The sequence below is a fragment of the Drosophila mojavensis genome, unplaced genomic scaffold (genome assembly GCF_018153725.1).
Source record: "Drosophila mojavensis isolate 15081-1352.22 unplaced genomic scaffold, ASM1815372v1 contig_136, whole genome shotgun sequence".
In the NCBI taxonomy this organism is placed as follows: domain Eukaryota; kingdom Metazoa; phylum Arthropoda; class Insecta; order Diptera; family Drosophilidae; genus Drosophila; species Drosophila mojavensis.
Window position 1 is genome coordinate 19,257,862 of NW_025318667.1, and position 17,353 is coordinate 19,275,214.

At 40.3% G+C, this 17,353-nt stretch overlaps 1 protein-coding gene across 1 annotated transcript in view; it reads right to left on the reverse strand.

Annotated features, from left to right (window-relative positions):
• LOC6584245 overlaps window positions 1-17,353 on the reverse strand; it is a 107,738-nt gene that overhangs the window by 39,574 nt on the left and 50,811 nt on the right. Inside the window, exon 4 of the mRNA XM_032732211.2 lies at window positions 8,598-8,633. The gene's annotated coding sequence lies outside the window, so the exon portion shown is untranslated. The remainder of the gene's footprint in view (window positions 1-8,597; window positions 8,634-17,353) is intronic.

Here is a 17,353-nt window from a genome sequence, read left to right on the forward strand (position 1 = left end):
ATTCCTGCAGACTATACTACTTTAAACTACTTAATTTACTCTATTTAAGGGTCTTATCAATTGAATATTAAATATATGTATATATACATGTTTTTTAGGTTTTACGATATTTTATATACATATATACTATAAAGATTCGAGAATCAAAATTAATTCTCTATCTATGATTTTTTCCCTCAAAGTAAAATAATATATCACCTTATATATTTCTTTCTTTCTTAGAGCAGATCAATTTGATAGCTCTGTTAGCTAAATTAAACGCGATATTCACGATTGAATGAATGAATTTGAATCCGACAACAAATGAAGAAAAACAGAAATTAAAATATTTAATACAAGTTAGTCATTTGAACTACATTCTTAAAGATTCTGGAAAGGTTTGGAGTTACGTGTGATGAAAAAGTTGAGCGTATTAAATATTCGACAAGTGGCAGCATAATTGTTTCTTCTTTTTCTACAGTTTCGCAGAGTTGCTTTTATTTGATTTTTTTTCTGCTTTTTTTTTTATGCTGCCGAGGCGGAAATAGCTCGTTGCCGAGGCGCACTTTGTGTGCGGCCTTTTCAATAGTATTTTTCACACTTGTGAAAATTAAAACTTAACTGAACATTTTGTTGTTGCCGGTTTGCATTGTTGTTGCTGCTGCTTGTCGTTGTTGTTGTTGTTGGCTTTTATTGTTTTAATTTCATGCGTTTTTTCGCGCATTGTTTCAATGACCGTCACGCGCCGCAACCCGCTGCCAAGCCGACCGGCCAAACAGTTGAAGTTGAAGTTGTTGCTGTTGCTGCTGATGTTGTTATCATTGTTATTGTTGTTGCTGTTGCTGTTGTTGCTGCTGTTTGTTTGCAAAATGAAGTGGTCATATCTGTGCTGTAAATACCCCCGACCGTCCGCTCAGCTCAACATGCCTCACAACGGGCTTTAATGATAATTTCCAAATGACATAAAAGTGGCCGAAGTGGCTGCTGCTGGCGCTGAGTCCCGAACGGAAGATCGGCCCGGGGAGGGGACCGCAGCCATATAGAGACGCCAGCTCTGGGCATGGCGTTGTAATCAATGAACTGGTCGGGCCAACCGCCCCAAATGCCCCCCCACAGATAAATGAATTAAATGAATGGCATTGCCGGCATCTGTGAATGTGCAATTGCTCTCTGTCTATGTGTGTGTTTGTGTGTGTGTGTGTGTGTGTGTGTGTTTGTGCATTTTAATGCCTTAATGAAAAATGCATTTTTAATTATTTTTTGTTCATTTACGGGCAATTTTTTGCCATCATTGAGGCGCCGGACAGGCTTGATATGCGTTGGCTTATGCGGCGTATACGTTATTTATTGCGCTTAATTTTTTACTCGCTCGTTTGACGCTCCACGGTAGACAAGTTTAAGTTGACATGCCCAGTGTTCAGCCTATTGCGGATACTCCCAATTGTCTCACCACCACCCTGCACCCTTTACCCCTCTCAACGGCTGCGGCTGCTGCTGCTGCTGCTGCTATTGGCCCCGTTATTTAGTTTTTGGCTTGGGTTTCATTTACACTAGCTGCACTCTGTCTCTGGCTATTTGTGTTACCAACGCGCCACCCAGAGCCAATGGCAACAGCAACAGCAACGGCCATGCGGCCAGGTATCGTATTTCATCATTTGTTAAAGTCGAGCCATTGATTTGTGCACAGGTAACCGGCACTAACGGGCAACGTGTCGCTTCTCATTCATTAGTATAGCATGTCATTCATTAGAGGTATACGCCAGCCAGGCAAGGCACCCAGCCACGCCCCGCCATTTAAGTGGGCAGACGGACACCCGTTACGCAACTTCTCACCCTTTTGCACGGAGACGTCTCGCACGCCGTCGTCGTCGTCGTCGTCATCGTCGGCAGCGCTCACATAAACTCATCAAATTTCAAGCCAATTTGTTTACTCGCCTTAGCCGGGCCAGCATGATACCGGCGCCGGTGAAAGGCCAACGAGAAGCTATTGAAGGCAAATACCAAAAACTATAATGCACAAGCCAAAAGTCCACAAATCAATCGAATCTGCCATTTGCCAATTGCCAATTCAATATTCTGGCATTAGCAATATATTCATATTTCATATGAGTTATTTGTGAAAGGCAACATGAGACATGAACTGCAGAGGCAAATAATTAACTTTTCTTTTTTTTGGGTGGGGTTTTTTTTATAGTTTTTATTTTTTGGCTACTCTTGTCGCCCTTTAACATATTTATTTTCAGTTTTGCACAGTCTCCACTTTCATTTCCATTTGCATGCTCGATTTTCCCAACAATTTTCATTGCAAGTTGTTGATGCGACAAAGCTCAAATTTCAATATAATTGCAATTTGCAGAGTCTGTCAAATAGACACAAGCGGTGACTGAGTGAGTGAGAGACTGAGAGTGAGTGAATGAGTGAGTGTATCATGGCAATTCGGTGTGCAGCAGCAGCGATGTCAACTGGTTGGTTCATTGCTCAACCGGCTGCACAGTCACAGATCTTGAGCTGTGCCGGTTTTTCATTAGGTACCTACATGCTTAAAAAGCAAAAAAGTAAAACACTGAAAATGCGAAAAAGAAGAAGACGAAGTGAAAAAAAAAAAAGAAATGAAAATGAAAGTTTCAATTACAAATTGGACGGGTTAGTACAGTGCTTGCTTGTGTCTGGTGGCCGCTCTGCGCTCTGCGCTCTGGCACTAAACAGGCGAAAAACAACAAACACTGACAGAAAATGCAGAAGGCGTGTGTTTTTCTTCATCTTCAATTTTGTTGTTGCTGGCTGTTTTTATATTTTGCTTGGCCGCAGCAAGAGAAAAAAGCGTAAAAGTGAAGCCATTTAATTACTGGTTTTTCCGCTTCAGCGTGCACTCCAAGATATTGCCAAGGTGAATGACGAACAAACCACAGCTGACCACGCCCCACATCGCCCAACCTCGCCGCACCTCGCCTCTCCTCGCAGCCGTAGCTTCTCTTTGTCTTAAGCTGATTGAAAGAGTCCAATGGCATTGATTGAAAGCCCCATTCAAGCGAAACTCTCAACACAGATTCGGTTTGAGCGCGCACCGCCGCCGTCTGTTTGCGACATTTTAGCTGATTGATAAGCAAAATGGATTAAAAGCGTTTCATAAAAACATAACTGAGAGCTGGAAATCTGATTGAGACCGACAGTCCCAAGAGCTTCAATGAATTGCAGCTCTAAACAGATAAGCCACGTGCACAATTTGTTGATTACATTTCAATTAATCGCAAGCAAGAAGCATAGACGGCGAATAATGAGCATTGAAAGCTATAAAGTTACACTTTGTTATATAGTTGTCATTGTCAAGTCGAAGGTTGGTGGAAACTTTAGTCAAGCTGAGGTGGGAAAATCATATTCATGAAACTCTGAAATGAAATTGTTTACGTGAAAGCTTAAGGCAGCGAAAAGTTTAAGTAATACAAGTGAAAGATAGTTTCCATATTGAAATTGAAATTAAATAAAGGCATGCAATTCTCATTGAAATCAATTAAAATTTTATAGAAATATATTCTCTGTGAAAAGTCCAAGTCTAAAGTTAAGTCGAAGCAAACAAAGTTTATGAAAGTTTCTCATATTGAAATTGATATTGAAATTGAAATTTAATGAAACATTTAATTCTCTTGGAATTGACATAGAAATCAATTAAAATTTAGATATGGGAAATGTTTGTCATACAAGGAGTTTTAATGACATGAGATAACTTGACTCCAGAATAAGCTGAGTCTCTGTAATGAACGTCGTTGACCGCTGTGGAAACTTAATTTCAATATGGATTGAAATTGAGTTATTTTCTTTCAATTATTGAAACATTATTTTCTTTCAATTATTGAAACATAATATATAGAATATTCATATACTATGATGGCTACAAAATAAACTTTAAAACATGTGTAAAATGATGAAAGTTAAAAGTTATATATTAAACTAAAATTCGAAATTAATGAAAGTATTAGGGAGCTTCCATATTGAAATTGAATCAAATTCCCTTGCAATTTAGATATTTAGAAATAAGCAAATTTGTATTCTAGGTTGAATTCTAAGCAAAATTGTTTAAAATTCCCACCTCGAAAGCTAACAATTAAAATATTCTGCCACTTGCTGCAGCTCAATTGGCTGAGGTGAAATCAAAGTGAATCAAAGGTTTATTGAAATTCATGGCCTGCAATTGTGCTGTGGCTCTGCTGTGTGTATGTGTGTGTGTGTTTTGAACTTTTTGCAGCAAATCTGAAGTTGTGAAGTTGACTGATGGGTAACAAGTTGCAAATAATTCAGTTCTCAGAGTCAAGCTTGAAATGTCGGCGAGCATCAAGGGAAAAGCTGCTTTCAATGGAGCCTCTGTTCGCTTTTTGTGGGCATTGTCAGCAATTGAACGCTTAGACGTGGCCATAAACAAGCCAAAAGAGATTCTCAAGGCCATCACAGGCCGCATCACATCCAGCCAAAAATGGGCAACAGCTAACAACGCTAAGCAGCTTATGGAGGTTCTTCTTGCCACATGATGTTGACATTTTACCCACACACAGACACACACACACATACATTTAAGCGTGAATGCAGGCATAGATAGTATGGACTGTGTGTTGTGTGTGGGGAGACCCCAATAAAAACATCTGAAATGCTCAACGAGACCTTCCCCCCCTTGAAAACACGTCGCATGACTTGCATGCCAAGATCCAAGATCTTAGATCTAAAATCTGAGAACTCAACAGTGAGCTGGCACAAAATGTTTTCTTGAAAGAGAAAAAAAAAAAAAAAAAAAAAAAAACATTTATATACAATAAAAATTTAACAAAAAAAATTATTGTACATTGTATGGCTGTTTGGGTATTTATCATCGTCTATGGGGAATTCAAAAACATTAAACTTTAATTTTGATTTTTTTTTTCTTTTTTTTTTTTCGTTTTGGCCATGTCATGCTTCTAAAGAGGAATAGTCTCGCGCATGATAAGAAGAGTGCCAGTGACAGAGCCATTATGACACATTCCACACTCCACACTCCACAGCCCACAGTCCAGCCCCGATGAGCCAACAAATTTGAGCTGCATTTGTGCTAAAGCATTATCAATATTTGAACTAAATGAAACACTAAAGTGAATTATTAGTTGTGCAAATAGTTGCACAGTTTGGTTTGGTTTACTGCGAAATCTTTCGTCGTCTACCGTTTTGCAGGGAAATCTGATAAGTTGGACGACAGCAGCACGACGTCTTAGTCCGTTCCGTCCCGTCGTTGGCAGCTTGTGACAATATTTGCACTGGCACAGAGATAGGCAAACTCCAGCTGGCTGAAACGTACGAGCGTACTACCACGCCGATTAGATAAGGCTTACACTCTTGCAGCGGCTACTCTACGTTTTATTGCGCCATGTGTAACAAAAACACATGAATTGCCGGATCTCTATTTGCAGACGAGCGGACGAGGACGCTGAGTGTGTTTTGGAACTAGAAATATGCTGCGGATTCAATATAATATATATATATCTGTTTCTATAGAGGTTAGGTCAAATGCGATACTCTATCGGAATACCTTCGCCTGATAATAATTTTGTAAATCTAAATTAAATTTAAAATTAAAATAAATTAAAAAAGTTCATCAAAAGGAAATCAGATAGGCATATCGAGCCCCACTCAAGAAAAATCCCCCTGCAAAAATCATTATGAGGATTTCTCCGTATAGTTAACTATCGATAGCTAATACCTATCGATGCTTAACTACAGTGAAATCGAGACTCAACTAGAATTTAATTAGAAGCCAAACGAAAAGCAGCAAAGAAACTTGTTTTATTTTAGACCCAACAGAAATCGATTTTATTCAAATCCAAGCGAAATTTAAATGAAATGAAACTCAAACCGAAAATTGCATTTCAAAGAAAAGGTTGAAAATATTGAAAATGTATCAACTGGTGATTAAAAAAAAAAAAAGAAAAAAATGATTTTATCTAAATCTAAATAAAATTGAATTGAAAAATCAATCTGAAGATTTCATTGTATATATAAATGTCTCAATTATGGCAAGTTTATTAAGCTAGGCCCGACTAGAGCTGGACTCATTCTCTGTTGCTTGCATTGTTGCACTGCATTCGCCGTTGCAATGACAAAGTGCAATGATGTTTAGCTAATTGCTTGGCAAACATATCATATATTTAGTGTCAAATAACAAATATGTATATATCTATATATATCTATATATATATATATACATATATACATAGATTTATGCACACATATTCCACTGCTGATGAGCTCAATTCGTGTCCCTTGCTGCAATTGCATAACCCTGACCACAAAAATCATAAAAGTCATTGGCAACAAAACAGCCAACAAACAAACAAACAAACAAACAGACAGACAGACAGACAAATAAATAAACAAAATAGCTGCCGAGTGTTGTTGGCTCGTTGCTGCTTGGGATGTGCGAAAGTGTTTATGTCATGATTTAAAATGCGTGGCAAGTGGTTAACCAGCCGACAGCGGAGGGATGGGTTGGGGTGGGTGGAAGGGATCGAGGTTGGGATTGGGGCACACACACACACACACACACACAGACTGAGGCGCTTAGTCGCTGTGTGTGCCAAATGAGTTATGGAAAAAATCATTGGAATTTGTTGAGCTGTGTAAATAAATACAACAGCTTATTGCATATTAAAGGCGACGTACAATATTTATGACCCTGGTGTCGGTTGTGCAAATATGGCAAAAAAAAAAAAAAAAAACACGCCAAAACAAATCAACAACAATAAAAAAATAAAATAAACACAATATAGACGAGCGCCAAATTAAGCACGTGTTGTTGGCAATTGGCGATTAGCCAAGGAGCTGGAGGCGGAGGCGCAACATAATCAAGGACAAGCTCCTTTAATAGTTTGCATAGCGAGTCCTCTGCCCAAAAGCGATGAGTCAATAAAATTAAGTGATTCATTACTGAACTTTAGATGATGTTATGATTTATCAATAAAATAGAAGCTTAAGCTCAACTTAAAAATCAAACAGGTTCACAATGAAAATCGCGTGCAAACTTTATAGTAAGAACTTTTAGTCTAAGAGGCAGCTTGAAGCTTGTTGTTGCTTTGCTAAAAAAAAAAAAAACAAACAACTTTTAAGTGAATCATAATTTCAGTTATATTATCTAGTCAATCAAGTTCAAACTTTCTTAAGCAAATAAGAACTTTGCAAGTTTTTGAGTACAATAAACTGAAGCAAGGCTTTGCCAAAAAACATTTAAGCAAACTTCGATTTACGTAGTTAAAAACAGCTTGTCAAACATTTAATTCCATTTACTTGAGTGTGGCTTGAAGGAAAGCATAAATTAAAGGTCTTGGGCAACGCTTGATATAAACCTGATGCAGATATCTATAGCTAACATTAAAATTGTGTTTATTCCCGCTGATCAGATGGCCGCCCCAAGGGGGGCAGCTCGCAACTCTAAACAGGTTTTCAGTCAAAGTAGGTGAAATAGCAGAGGCAGGAGCTTGTCAGCTATCCGGTTGCATATAATTACGTTGTTTGCCCACGCAAGTGGGTCGGATTAATGTGGGGCTGCTGCTGCTGCTGTTGCTCTAATGGAGCATCCTTCTAACCGTAATCGGGTCTGCTTAACTCATTTAACTGCCGGCAGATGGCGTAATGCGATAAGAGTCGCATTCGATGCAACCGCTAAATGCGTTCCCTCTTGCTACAAACTGATTCATCACATAAGCACGAAAGTCGTGCGCCTCCTAGATAATTCTAATAAAAGCTCAACGAAATTCCATAGCAGAGGAGGCGACAGGGCAGGGCAGGGCAGGGCAGGGCTGGGCAGGCAGCATTGGGGTCTAACGGATTTTATGCGTGGTCAAAGTCAAATGGGAGGAAAATAAAAACAAAATGTTGCATTTAAAGTTTCACACACACACGCACACACACACATGATGCTGCTGATGATGAGCATGTAGACGATGATGACATTGCCTGTGGCAAACATTTTTTAGCACCATCAACTAGCCGGTGGCCCGACCAGGGCCAGAGCTAGCTCGCGACCACACATCAACCCCAAAACCCTTTCATTTGCGCCTTTCTGCTCATCGAGCGTATTATGACCGCCCGATGCGATTGCATTTTCCGGCTGCTGCCGCTGCTGAGTTGATGATGTTTTTGATGATCATGATGCTGCTGCTGATGATGATGATGACGAGGTTGCAGTCAGCATGAGATTTTTGCATATACTCGCCGCACAACGCACATCTATTTGCATTCACAGCCGTTTATATTGCACTCCCCGATGCCCGACTGTTGCCCTTGCACCCCTCCCCCCTCCCTTCCGCCAACCATTTGGGCAGTGCGGCGCGCCGGGACGTTCGCTCAGTCATTCATTTTGGTTTATAGGTAAAGCTGCCTGATGCTGAGCTGTTCCGCAAAGCAATTTAGTTGGCGCCGCATTACGGGGCGTTGGGCGTGACCAGCGCCGGCGCTAAGGTCGAGGTTGGGGGCGCATTGAGTGTGTTTTATGCTATTTTCTATGTAATAGCCAACGGAACGAGAAATCGAGGGTTGCGTTACACAAGCTTCGCCCCAGCATCTGATTGCGAGTTTAAAATGCATTTTACAGACAATTTTGCACTTACCGTTTACGAGTTAGTTGAGGTCATTGATGGCGCTGACTGTAACAAAAGAACCAAAAGGAAATTCATAAATGACAATGTATGGGTGTATGCGTGTGTGTGTGTGCGGAAATAAAGGGTATCATTTGATATTTTGTATGCATATAGTAAGTAGTTCGCTTGCTAAAAGCGGAAATGCATTAACCAATATAGATCAAAATTAGCTTGATAAATTATATAGGTTACTAGATGGTTATAGAGGATCGTATAAATTATAATAATGATAAGCTATACAAATAGATGTTATCGTATGTCTCTTTGGATATATTATGATATCCATATAAGAAAGACGAACGATAAGATCTTTCAACTCAATTAAGAACTAGGCGGAGACTATAACAGCTCACAGATCTTCCAAGAGAACTAGAGAAAGGCTCGGAGGTCAACCCTCTCTAGAGTTACTGTAGTGAATCTGTACTTAAGATATGTGACAGTTATATTCTAGCCCCAACTCTTCTCCTTTCTTTCTTTCAACTCTATTTATATATATTCTCATTGTTCCTCTTGTTTCTATGCCTTCCCTTCTATTCAGATTGAGTTTTCAAAGAGATAATCAGACAGAAATATTGTACAGTAGAGTCCCGATAATTCGAAATGGCGAGAGAATTGTTTTTTTTTTTTTTCGATTTACACAGAAATTCAAATTATCGAGAATTATTGAGAAGGAATTTCTTTCCTTTCATATATCGGTTATCAATTTGGCGGAGTGTAAATTATCGAGACTCGACTGTATAAAGAAAAACCTTGGTCGGAGACAAAATAAAGCATAATTCCACAGCATATCACTGCAGACTTCGCCAGAGGGGAAGGCACCGAAGACTCAAGTGTTTATTGCTCATATAATTCTCATCCCAATAATCAAATAATCCTTCGGCCTCATCTCAACAAACAAATAACTCTAAATTTCTGTCCAATATCCAATACTTCATTAAAAGCTAGCTCGATAATTATTTACAAATGAAGTTAAATTTTGATTTCAATAAAAAGAACCTGTTTATAGAGAGTATAAGCATCTCTCTATATATAATATAATTTTTACTAAAAATAATTGCTTATACTAATAAAAGCTATTCTCATTATTTCGATTAATAGAGAGCGAATATTTAATCATTAAAAGCACATTATTATATTTGTTGTACGGTCAAAGCGTTCAACCAGGCGCAGCCGCAATAATTCTAAAATTCCGGGCGCTCTATCATTTTGGCATCTAATCTGATTACCTTGGCACCCAACTATCACACACTTTAAAGGCCAATTTGCGGCGTGCGTGTGTGTGTGTGTGTGTGTTGAAATTTCGCAAACACATCACGTGTCGCATTGACAGATGTTTCAGCTGCTGCGGCTGCCCCCGCGTCACGCACAGGTGCTACGCCAAGCCGCAAAAAAAAAAAAAAGAAATGATACGCTTTGCAAATCGACAAAACCAACAAAAAAAGATAAGAAAAAGAATAAAAGTGGCAACAGAAATAGGTAAAAGAGACGGCGAACTGATGAGGTGAGGTCAGGCACTGAGACAATTTTTTTTTTGTTTTTTGTTCAAACTTATATTATTTTACATTTTTGGCTCATGCCCCAGAAACATAGCCGCACCAGAATTACAGACAGCGCGTCCGCATCTCGTCCAGGTCCGTGGCTCTGGCTGCGTTCCGTTCGTGCGACCGTAAAAGTAAGAGAGAAGCGAGTACGTGCGGTCATCTGTCATGATTCTCGACTAAGCGCTGGCTCTTGGGCACCGCTCTCTGGTGTTGGCCTACAAAGCATGCTGGGAGCGGCAGCAGGCGGGAGAGAGAGAGAGAGGGAGAGAGGGAGAGACTTGCCCGCCGGTTGTGTCTTGGTTCCATTGTCTCAATGTGCGTGCGCTTTGCTTAAATGTCAATTATTTCACGCTTATTACATTCTCGAATGATGATGACCATAATGAAGATGATGCCGATGACGGCCAACTTCATTAGCGAGAAAGTCGAATAATAAAACGACAAAAAAACAAAAAAATAAAAAATAAATATAATAGTAAAAAACAAGCGAAAAGTGAAAAAGAACCTGAAGAAGAAATGGAAGAAGGGCAACATGTGTGCCATGTTCTAGTGCCTGGTATATAAAAAATAAAAGTAATCTCTCTCTCTCTCTCTCGCTTTTGTTTTTGATGCGATCTTTACGAGCGCGCGACAAACATTTCTCAGTGACTGGCCATCCGAGAGATGGATGAGATGCGACATTTTTGTGGGTCACTTCAGGTGATGCCACATGCTCTCTGGGTCACTCGCTGGCCGGGCCCCTCTCCCACTTTTGCTGCCCCCTTTCGATCAATCTCAGCATTTCAAGCAGTCTTCTTTCTCCTCTTCTCTCTTTCTACTGCTTTCCCTCTTACTCTCTTCATTGCTGATGTTTAGCTTGTCAACAATTAGGCTTAGAGTCTTGAGCATACCAGTAAATAGAATTTGATGTGTTTTCTTACAACTTAAGACCTTTATGATGAGCCCACACACACGCACACACACACACACAGCTTGCTCTCAATTTGGGCTTTAACTTTAACCAATTTCCAAACATTTTCGGCAGATACAATAAACTAAAACGAACATCAAGGCAGACGTATAAAGGGTAATGCTGAGGGGGGCCATGGCGTGGCAAGGGGGCGCCTCTAAACGTAACGACATTTTGTACGACCCCATTTCCAAAGTCGTAATAATTTCATGAAAAACGCAGCGACGCCGACAGCGCTGCATTTTGTTTGAGCTTCGGCTGACTTTGGCTTACTTCGTGGGTGGCAAGTGGGCGGCAACTGTTGTATGTGAGTGTGTTAGTGTGTGTGAGTGTGAGTGTGATGCCGTTGTGCGCGCGCTGTTTGGGCAGTCGCGCGTTGCTGGTAATGTGCCAGTAAAAGGTATTTTAACGCTGGAATGCTCAGCCTGCACTGCTCCCACTCCACCCCACCCCCCTCCGACCCTCCTAGCTACAGCTACAACGAGAACATCATGTAGCCCGTGCAGCTGCCCCACCACCACACCGCCAGCCGCTTAGCCATCCGCTGGCATCGCTTGGCCCGTACAACTGTTCCGATCCCTGTCGCCATTATCTGCTTTACCGCCGGCTGGCGAAATGAGTCGGAGGACTGCTCTCGGCTGCTTTGTCATGAAAAATAACTTCGCTTCGTTGAAATGACAGTCACGATTTTGCTTTTGCTTTTTTCGGCCAACTCCGGCGTTGCTCCGCGCCACGCCTCCATTGGCAGCGCTCATCTTCAGTGCACGTTGCCTGCGAAAATGTTTCAGCCAAGGCGGAGCGCCCTCAACCTCCACCATCACCCCACCTGCCCCCCCTGCTCCCCTCTCTTTCTACTACAGCACCCATTTATATAATTTTTTCAGTTTTTTTTTTTTTTTTTTTTTTTTTTTTTTTTATATTTATACATATATATATATTTCGTTCGCTCGCTTTATTTCTTTCTTTTCTGCGCTCTGCCAGGGACAGCCATATAACAGACTTGGCTCCAGCAACTAAATGAAAGATGATGAATTTATTAAATTCTCTCCATGTGGATAACATAGACAAGGGACAGACTGAGGGGACGGGGCGGTGGCGGCGTCTAGAGGCTGGCGGCTCAGCCCACTGAGCTGCGACATAATAAATATTATGCAATTCTATGCTCGAAGAGGCGCAACTGCAATCTGTTTATCTTAGGACGGACATTGCAAACATTTACAAATTCTCAATACTTTAACAAGAAACAAGAAAAATAATATACATTTTTCTAAATTATAATTGTATATCAAATGAAATGACAGACAGACCCATTGTAGTCCATGTTGCAATAGCAATTTATTTTATTTCCAAATCATTTAGCTTCACATCTGCCAAAATCTTTTCACAGGGCTTTAAGAAATTTGTATGCGACCTGGCCTAAAATTTACATTTTCGATCTGCCTCTGGCTCTCAGTTGCCCTTGCTTCAGTCTCCCTCCCTCTCTCCCTCCCACTGTCAATCCGATTTTTCTAATACCTGCATAGAAAAGCAAACTTTGTTGCCTCTGACCCGTCGCTTGAATGTTTTAATCTTTTGTATGCCGCCGATTTTTATGTAACTTGCATACGCTGAAAAAATTCTTTGCCAACAAAATACAAAGAAAGTCCAACAACAAGAGCAACAAAACGAGAAGAAAATGAAAATGAAAAGTTTTTAACGCGGCTAACTCGACGCATTTGGATAATAAGGAATGTAAATGGAGCAAATTGCTTGGCCAAAAGGTAAAATTTCATAAATTTCAAACAAAAAGAAAACATACATATATACATACGCACATACACATATCTGTGTATATATATTTAAATGTGTGTGCATAAAAGAAAAAGCCGAATGGCTCGTAACTTTTTTTCCGCAACTTGAAGAAACAATCGTAAAAATCGCGCAGTGTCATTAATCTGAGGACTTTCCAAACCCCCGGCAGCAGTGCCAAAGTTTTCGGCTCGCCCCGCCCACAATTGATGTTATAAAAGCGTTTAGCCTTAATTGTTGGGGCGTTAAAGGTTATTGTTGTTGTTGTTGTTGCCGTGTGCAACGATTTGTTTTTCCTTTACGCATTTTTCTCGGCATTTTGCGCTGTCATCATAAAAAACAAGACGTTCACAAAGGTGTGTATGTGTGTGTGTAAAAAAAAAAAAAAAAAACGAAATCAAAAACATTTTTGTGGATTGAACGCATTTCGTTTGGTTATGGAACGGGCTCTGTGGGTCCGTCATCTTGTGCTTAGCGAGTCTGGAAACTGTTTTTAATGACCAAATATTAAAATAAAAGGTGCTCTTGCTGCCTTTTTGGCCCGCACCGTTCGGTTCAGTTCAGTTCGCTTTTCTGGCCTTTTGTTTATGGCCAAGGCCCATGGCGCGACGGTCTTATGACACTTTTCATTTGCCGCTGCATAATGAAAAATTAAATTAATGAACGCACATTTAAGAGCGGATGGAAATATATCCCAGTAGACCCAACAACAGCAACAACAACAACAACACTATATATTTATATGCATAGCAAAAATCAGGGAAAAAATGAAGCAGCATAGAAAACAACCTCAACCTTAGCTTTCATTTCCACATTTCAAGTTCGTTATGCTGTTGTTGTTGTTGTTGTTGTTCTTGTTTTCTATAGTCATTTCCATTCGCTTTGGCATTGCCATTTTCATTTCCATTTTCATTTACCAGTTACCATTTACAATTTGCCATTTACCATCTACCATGCCAAGTAGTCTACATTAGCAAAGTGCCAAACACCAGCAACAGCAACAGCAACCACAACAACAACAACAACAAGTCTGGCGCCTTCTACTTTGTGGCAAATTAATTTGGCAAGTGCAATAAAACTTTTGCAGCAGATTTGGCCATTATTCAATGCCTTGTAAATGCAGGCAGCTTCCAAGTGGAGCCCCCAACTGCCTCTATCACCCCCGCTGAGCTCACACCACACCCCCACCACCTCCGCACACACAAAACAGTTTCTGTATTCAGGCCCGGCATCATGTTCGTGTAATAACCGGGCCATTAAATAAATTAGTCAAATCTTTTCTGTTGCCTTCTTGTTTGGGATGAGCGCGTGAGCAGCAGCAGCAGCAGCAGCAGCTGCGTGTCCTAAATGCTCGATTGGCCTTTTTAGCCGAAAGGGGTATTATCAACTTAACGCTGATCGGAGTGGCTGCTGGGCGTGTCACCTGCTCTAAAGTGCTTTAGAGATTAAATTTCGCATTCAAGACTAAAGTTCTCTGTCGCCCAGCAGAAGGAGCAAAACAAAACATTTGTCACCGAGGATTTGCCATGAAATGTTCTATGTAATTAAACCAAACTGCAGCAAATAGAAAGAAGCACAAGGCAAGCAAAGCAAAATAGAAAATTTGCCATCAAATGCCGAACACTGTATACCCTTCGGAATTAGGAAATGAAGATGGAATTATGCGATGTTTTATGAAGATAACTGAAGCTATAACAGATTTGTCTAGTTTTGCTCTATACTCTATATTCTAATATATAATCTATAATACATAATTAAAAAAAAAATAATAATAATAATAATGATAATAATAATAATAATAAAAAAAAGTAAAAAAAAAATAAAAAAGAAAAATTAATAAATATGAAATATTGTAAATAAAAAAATAAATAAAAAAATTTTAAATGAATACAAGAAAAATGTAGCTTAATAATATATATCGGTAAATTAATTATTATACATTTAAAATTAACAAAAACAAAATTTATTTTAATAATTTATTTACAAAAACTTTTTTTTTTTTCAATGAAGGAAGCGCCTTTTTGCCCTTTTATCCTTACATAAACTAAGAAAAAAAAAAATTTATCGATAAAAAATATTATGTTAATAAACAAAATATAATATTAATGTTATATTAATAAATATTTCAATTTTTACAAAAATTATATATTAATTTTTTTTTATTATTGCAAAAAAATAAAAATAAAATAAAAAATAAAAAATGTCAAAAACAAATGCAATTGATTATGTTACATTTTAATGATGAAAATGTATTGGGTTTCAATTATTTTTTATTTTTAAGTAACAACGATAGAATAGACAACTCTAATATATTTTGAACAAAGCAGCATATGCATATTAGAAAATAGAATTAGGAACATTTCTCCGAACATGATTTACAACATGATCCGCTAAGCAGTTGTTGTTATTAAGTCAGCAAAGCTGACTTCAATGGGCTACTTATGCATTGAGTAGACGGCAAGGCTTTTGGTTAGAGCATTAGATGGTAGGATGAGGGCGCACGGAGCATATTTTCGAAAACAGATTGAATGCTATAAATCGCAGCTGAGCCGCATCAAGTCGAGTCGAGTCGAGGCGAGCTAAAAGGACTCGGGATCTGCTGTTGCTGCTGCTGCTGTTGTTTGCTTCATATGGGCGCACACTGAACTCGGAAGCTCTGAGCGTTGCAATGAGCAATAATTGCGCTTTGACACTTGAGTGGGCAGCTCTCTCCCAGTTGGCCCCACACCTCAGCCAGCTGTTGTATGTGTGTGTGTGTGTGCGCCTCAAATCAACCCTGAAATTCATAAATGACAATGGGCTGGGCAAGACAATGGACGCGTCTACCCTGTGCTCGTCCACGCAGGACACACTAATAAATCCTTGTCACAATATCCTTTTGTTTTGCCATTTTTCGAGGCCCACGTCGAGTGGCTGTTGCCAGTATACAGAAGCCCTACCGGGCGCATTATCCTTTTTGAATTTACAACGCAATAATTCAAAACACATTCGCTGACTGACAGACAGACGGACGCACAGACGGACGCGAGCGAGCATCAGTGCTGCAGCTAGCGCTAAGGCTAGATGACTAGGCGGGCCACTCTCTCTCACTCTCTCGCTCCCTCTCTGTGCTCATATGTCTGGCAGACTTGTCTGCCGCCCCTCAATGATTAAAGTCCTCTCGGCACGCAGTACCATATGCTTCCCGGCGGCCTCGTTCTCACAGCGCTGCCGTCTCAGAGATTAATTCGCTGCTGCTTTCAGTGGCAGCTCGCCTATTTGCCTGTTGATTGCCATTGTCTTGGCTCGCCCGAGACAGAGGCATTGTCTAGTCGACATGAATGAGAGAGCGAGTGAGAGGGAGACAGAGGCGAATAATTGCGAGACAATCAGTTCTCTCAGCAAAGATCATGATAGAAATATTAACCCGAAATGAGTTTCTTCTACAATTTTCTTTACCATAAACGAGAACAGTATATTGTTTCATAGAGTTTGAATAATTCGCCAGATTTGAATGAGTCGAGAATTTAGCAGGAGGACGGCAGCAGTCAGCTGCGTTTGCATGCAAAATTTAAATAAAAATCTGAAAATGCAAGTTAGAAAATGCCAGAGAAAGAGAGAGGCAAAGAGGAAGGGAGGCAGCGATAGAGAAAGTCATGTCGGGAAAATATCACAATATAAGCACATAAACGGCCCATTTTAGTTGAGTCGACTTCTGCAGCTGGAATGCGAGGCAGGGCGAGGCGAGGCGAGATGAGGCGAGGCAGAGACAGTGGCAATGAGAATGCAAGTGAATTCACTTGTAAAGGCAACAACAGGAACATCGGCAAGAGTAACAGTTTAAACACTTAAACACACACACACACGCATGCACTCTCACAATCAGACAAAGCACTCATAAGACACTGTGAGGATACTTGAACTTTTTGTTTGCATTGCGCTTTGCAACACTTTGGCTCGACTCGCCTGGGCAAGTGTGGCAAGTATCTCAAGCGAGTGCAGGCAGAGCGCTAAAGCCATACGCACACAAATATCTACAAGTTCTACGAATTTTACACACACAGAGATAAAGAGAGAGAGAGAGAGATAGAGAGGTAGAGAGAGAGAGGGAAACGCACATTTGCTACATACTTAGGCAAACTTGTGTGCTTAATTCCATTTTCATTTTCATTTCAGTTGGCGGCAGACAAATGCAGACAACGTTGCAAGCTGTAGCTGCTGGAGGCGACGGCGAAGACGACGGGGAGGGGGAGGGTGAGGGGTGGCCAATGTTTTTGTTTGAGTTCTTGAGGCATCCTTTTAGCCCAGTGCCTCAGTAATGTTGGCATCCGCTCGCGCTGCCTGGCATTCGCCCAATGTTTGCCTGCCTTTGAGCATTGCCCCCTCCCCCTCCCTCAAGAAATGGGTCAGCGAAAAGACAGCAGCGCATAATTTAATTGCCAACACCATTTTGCAATGGCAACTGCAAG